Source organism: Patella vulgata, chromosome 8 (genome assembly GCF_932274485.2).
Source record: "Patella vulgata chromosome 8, xgPatVulg1.2, whole genome shotgun sequence".
In the NCBI taxonomy this organism is placed as follows: domain Eukaryota; kingdom Metazoa; phylum Mollusca; class Gastropoda; family Patellidae; genus Patella; species Patella vulgata.
Window position 1 is genome coordinate 33,155,419 of NC_065886.2, and position 6,343 is coordinate 33,161,761.

General features: G+C 38.9%; 1 long non-coding RNA gene across 1 annotated transcript; it reads right to left on the minus strand.

Moving 5' to 3' along the window:
• Positions 1-1,309: 1,309 nt before the first annotated feature.
• Positions 1,310-5,845, minus strand: LOC126829864 (uncharacterized). The gene is made up of 5 exons (XR_008789127.1): positions 5,732-5,845; positions 4,866-5,006; positions 3,392-3,490; positions 2,565-2,739; positions 1,310-1,643 (listed from the first exon to the last, which is right to left on the minus strand). It is a non-coding gene; the product is annotated as an uncharacterized LOC126829864 (long non-coding RNA).
• Positions 5,846-6,343: the final 498 nt, after the last annotated feature.

Below are 6,343 nucleotides of genomic sequence, written 5' to 3' on the forward strand. Positions count from 1 at the left end.
TTGACTTTCTAATGATATCAGCTTCTAACATTCTGCTGAGTTGGTTGGAACATTGATCGCGCATTTTTTTGCATTTTTAGTGTTTGGGGGGGGGGGGGGCGAATGGTTAGCACGTGCGCGCTGTATCATACGGTCTGTCATTGAGTCAACTGGCGTGGTTTCGATTCCCCGGTTGTACGTGACAAGGAGTAGGGTGGTCTATCCAATCTCGTGTGTTTTCTCCGGGTCCTCCGGTTTCCTTCCACTGCTAAAGACCCCTACGCGCAAGCGAATTATTGAAATAAAATTGAACCATATGTTAGTCCCGAAATGACCTGGTTTCTGTCGCGAATTGACGTTAAGTCCCATCTCTCTCTCTCTCTCTCTCTCTCTTTGGAGATTGACGATAAAACGGCATCCTTACTGGTTTTACATCTACAGTTGTTTCGATATATGATATGATGCTTGTAAACATTGGTTTTATCTAATTTGTTATGGTTCGCTGAGAAGACATGTCTGTTATCCCGTAAAACGTCTACTAAGCGCTGCTTTTCCTGATCATTAAGCGCTACATCGGACAGATCAAATTCCTCAGGAATGGAAGACTGTGCTTGTGAGTTATTTTCTGTTGCGCATAGGTCATCTGGCACGCTTAAATGCTCTGAATGAATATCTCCTTCATCGACCTGCATAGCTCTAGCAATGATTTTATTTTTGGAGAATCAGTAGGTTGTTGATACTAACTAACTACGCATTTACTTCCAGGAATGTTACTTTCGCGCAGGTTTTTTGGGATTGGTTTCTAAAGGGCTAAAGCTTTATCCGTAGCTTTTGATAGACAGGTATTTCAATTTCTCTACGCGGGCCAATTGTGATTGAGTTAACAGTGCACACAAACCCAAAGAAACATTTATCTCTTATGTCCATGGATGATGTGCCTTTCTTAAAAATCGGAACATAGAATCTGTTTTTAATCTCAACTGCCTTGTTCTCGAAATGTGATTTAAGTTTGTAGTTTGTCATGAAGTCAATGCCCAATATTAAAGGATGATGCACGTGTTGGGCGCACAGGAAATACGCCTTTCTCGAGTTGTTTTATCATCTGCCCAAAACATCTTTGGCATGCGCTTTCGTGTGTCCATATTTGTTATAAATATTAAATGAATTGAAATGGGTTTTTTTTTACATCATATTGTTTTGCCCCGAATCTTATACTGAATTCTAACTGCCATAAAAACCTTTGATATGCGGTTTCGAGTGTCCTATTTGTTTTAAAGGTATTTTAGAAGTACCTTGAAAGTCATATATACATGTACCATATAGGGTCATTTATTTAAAGACATCGATATACTAAGTTAAAGGATATGCAATGGCTAACATAATTACTATATACTCAAAATCTGAAATTAGCGTTTAAAGGAATAATCCAGTCGATTTATTAATTATCTGGTATAAAAATCGTGAAATCGATTCCATCTTTAATTAACATACGACATGTGGCGTCACTGCAGGAACTGCCAATCACTGTGTAATATAAGCAAACTAGCAAAAGGTCCTATCTCTATATTTTCTTCTATGGTCGTCCTGCGCCTTGTGTTAATTATTGTTGGTTTTGCTTTGTTCGCTGGTCATTTCATTTTCACAGTGCATACTGAATTGTGCTGCTGAAACAGAAGAAATCAACATGATAAATAACGCTATGATAATTTTAGTGGTCAAACGCAATTCCATTCCTTAGAGCACATGGCTCATTTATGAAATGAAATGTGATTTTATGTCCTACTGTTCTGCTCCGATTGGCTAATGAAGACGGGCATACGCCATACAGTGTGCTATGGGAGAAATTTGCTCGGGCAACGGCAATATGGCCTACTCTTATATCGAATTCCAACTGCCAAGGGATCTTTTACGAGACCTCGGATTTCCGTACCATCCGAATGACAAGACAGTTGTCCTTGTCAGGCCATCCCGATGGACTTTCACGGCTAATACAGGGATCGAATACGTGAGCAACGTGACCCCAAGCTAGCGAGGCAGCGTCTTATTCACTTAGCCATTTATGAAATGGGGCTTAACGTCCTACCTTTCTGGGTAGCCGCGGTGGCACAGTGTTCAAGAGTTTGGCTCGCTAGCCTGGCTCCTCGGGTTCCCCCCCCCCCCCCGGCGTGGTTCCATTTGTTAGTGATGCAGAGCGGAGGGCCTGACAAGGACAGCTGTCTAGTGGCTACGCTCGAGATCCAGTGTAGACATTGACGCGAACGTAAAAGAACCCTTACCTGTCGAAATTCGATATAAGAGTAGACTGTAGCATCGCTGCCGGGTAAAATTTCCTTCACAGCACACTGTATGGTGTATGCCCGTCTTCATTAGCTCAGTCGGAGCAGAACAGTTGGACGCTAAACCCCATTTCATTTCATTTTCTAGTTTTTTTGCACTGACTGGTTTAATCCCAGCATGATCACTTTTTCTTTATAGAAAAGATGTCTTTTAATCTTTGACCGGTAGGGCGTATACATGAATTGCATGCGCTTAATATATACACGCAGATTGTTATGCAAGCGAAAAAACAAAATGTATACAAGTACCACTTCGTTTTTGTCTGTTTTGAATAATAAATGGCCGTTCGTTTATGATCCAGTGTGATGTTGCGTTTCCACAATGGTTAGCAATCTCGTCACCAGCAAATTTTCGGAGAACTTTTGCATTTATAGGTTCCACCGTGTAGTCAAATAATATTTTTTTGGGAACCCTTTCTGTGCCCTGAAAGTAACAGTATTACAATAGACATTGATAAATCTTGATATAAGGAAGAATAATTATATAACACTTCATGTATATTAATAATTCAACAAGTGTTCTCTATCAAAACATAGCCTCGCTTCTCCATGTGTAAATTAATTCATTAAATGGCCGAACCATTCTATTCTAAATTTCTAAGACATAAAGAAAGACCTGCAATAGGCATGTTCTTGAATAATTCGTCTTTAGCTGTTGTCATGTCGCCGGGTTTCAAAATAGACAAAAAGCTAGTCAGGAATATGCAAGTTCTCTTGTCGATAAATCCAGGTCCATTTCTTTTTAAATCAATTCTTCAAATAATTTCATATAATATACGTGTGACGAGCTTTGTATACTAGGTTGACATCGCCCTTCCTTGCTCCCGCTGCTAAAGAATTATTGAAATAATATTGCACCATATCCTAGTTCCGAAATGACCTAGTTTGTTTCAGGTGGACCCTTGACAGTTGGAAATCGATATAACAGTAGGTCGTAGTGCCGCTACCCGGTCTTTATTTTCCTTATAGCACATTGTATGGTGTACGACCGCCTTCATTACCTCAGTCGGAGCAGTAAAGTAGGACGTTAAACCTGATAACATTTAAATTTGACGTCGACTGTGACGATCACTTACTTCATGACTTGACCAGAAATGTAGACCTCCATTAAACGTCTCATTTATTCGATCAATGAAACACATGTTCTTAGTTAAGTCGTGTAAAGCCATTAGTTTCTGAAATAAACCAAAATATTATTTTAATCTGGTCGAACAATCGTGTACCCTAACCCTATTTACATCTCACTACCTTGACGAAATCTGCAGTTGGCCTTAATATTTAGACCTAGCCCTCTCCTCCTTCATCGCAAGATCCCAATCAATCAATGTTCCGGGGGGGGGGAGGTTACTCTTTGTTGTCAACAGAGGCTGCAGACAACAATTAAATTTGTAGTTTGTCTAAATATAGCAATTCTCCTGTCTCCCCTTTTGCAAGGCTGTTTGTGAGTATATTTTATTGGTCCAGAATCGATAAAGAGGGTTTGAATTAACAATTCCTGCCAGATTTTCGTAAATATTCATGGATGAGAGGCGGAAAGATGACATAATTAAGTTACTGGTTACGGCGGATAGTTACAAGTTTTTAGTATGCAACTTCAAATTCAAGTATTTATTCAAACCCATACAAAGTTTAGAGCACGATATGGCCAGACGTTGGTCTGTCTGAGGTAAAAGTTTTCTGCGCAACAAAACTTTGGAGCCTGGTAAAGAGACAAAATTAACATTGAAGTCCTTGGGAAATTTAAGAAGGAGAACAAAATAACCATTGAAGTCGATGGGGGATACCAACGGTTGTCCGACTCCAACAAGTGGAGCAGAATTAACATTAAAGTCAACGGGGAATTAATGGTGGTCTAACTCCAACAAGGGCAACCGAATTCACATTAAAGGACACGGAAGTGACACAAGGAATGGAAAACAAGAGTTATCATTCTATATAACTTACTGAAGTAATGAGCGATAACAGATACACGGTCGAATTTCTGTTCACTGATAATTCCTTCGAAGACGAAGAGTTGTTATATGAGACTGTGAGGGGATATCTGACGATTCAGAAAAGAATTGACTGTCACTAGATAAGAGAAAATGAAATAAATAGAAAACGTCCATGCATTACAATGTTTTTATTATGTATAGAATGAAGAAGAAAAATATGGCAATGTTCGATTTCTCTTATCTAGTGATATTTAATTATTCTTTTTCGAAATGTCAGATATCCTCTCACTGTCTCATATAACAACTTTTCGTCTTCGAAGGAATTATCAGTGAACAGAAATTCGACCGTGTATCTGTTATAGCTCTTACTTCAAACAGTTATATAGACTCTTGTTTTCCTTTTTTTGCGCCACTTCCGTTTCTTCAAATCTTCGTTACGCATCTATCGTAGCAATGCTCTCTGTGTTAAAATTATATGTGGAATGTGTTTAACCAGTTCTATCACATATGTGATAATGGCTGACACCAACATTATCCTTTAAAGTCAATGGGATGCGGGGGGGGGGGGGGATTAATGGTGATCTGACTTACAATGATGGTTAAAGTGGTTACCTACCCTGCCATAGTTATGGAGAGCGTCCAAAGCGTCAGTATTACCATGCTGTTCATGTCTGACGTATATAAACTCATTTTTATAATCCACTTGAATATGTTCTGGTAAAGCCTCGCCATTTATTATGGCTTTAGTTTCGTATTTCTGGGAAATAGATCACAACGTTAACAATCCTTGAATTAAATATTATGACATTCGTGTAATTTAACAGCGTCACTGAGTGGTCCCACCAATGCCCTCTATCGGGTGCATCATTTCATTACAAACCAACAAAATCAGATAACAAAGTTTATTAATGTTTGTGATAAAAAGACTTCTACCTGCGGCTTTCGAGAGTCATTTGTAAGACTGGATAATAGCTGAAGCGCCTTCCCTGACACGAAGAAGGGCGAAAATATCCTAAATATAAAACGGAAAGAAAATGCCGAAATACGGCATGATTCTCGAGCAGAATGACAGCCACGAGATAACAGCAAAAAAAGGGGATTGCATATCAAGGATAGATTGCAGTAAATGCAATGTACACCCACAGATTTCAATCAGATTAAACTAGGGTAATAAAATATGAACATGTTATCTAACTTATTAATTAAACATTAATTAGCTAATCAAGGCCACAATCAACTCTCGGTGCCATCGTTAGCCTCGTGGATAATCGAGACATTGTTTATTATCGTACAAACGATAGTCATAGCGTTCGAGGCTAACCTAAAATTGAGGCGCTCATATCTCGGTTCAGAGTGAAGCAATATGACTAAAATTTTCAGCATAATATTCTGTATTCATTATCTATTTTTCAACTATTGTAGCGTGAACTGTCAGTTCTTTATCTAATCTTCCACAGTGCCCCTTTAAATATACGCCATTACCTCTTTGTTAAAAAGATGATAGTTATAGGCTATAGCGCCAAAAGTTGTACCAGAGATTATCAAAAGAGCGACGATGACACTGGTTGCTATGATACACACACGGCGTGTAGATCGTTCACCAGCCGCCCTCTCCACTCCCTACGTAAACAAAAGATATAATTTATGCTCAATAGAAAACAAAGAATACTAGTATAAAGCGACACTCATTCACAATATGTTTTGTAAACTAGATGGAGTAATTCAAGGTGACTTATTCACCACCGGCAAAACGCAAGAGAAATTATGTAACTAGTAGGGTTTCCATGTTGCAGCCACGTTTTTCACACATCAATCTCAGAAATATGATGCACACATGAGCATAAGCACCAATCCACATGACGGACCGGATATCCCTACTCATCCTATCTTAAAGGAGCTAAATCGCTAACATTTGGGACCTAGAAATTGACAATGTATGAATGTATATAAACTGATTTACATTCAATGGTTTCCGTTTTTACTCCAATTTCAAATCAGTTATGTTCGGCGAAATAAGCCAGCAGTCTCAGGCGAGTGCAAATTTCTAGCGTCTGGTTATTTATGTCTACATACGCCGTTTGATTTGGTGCAATG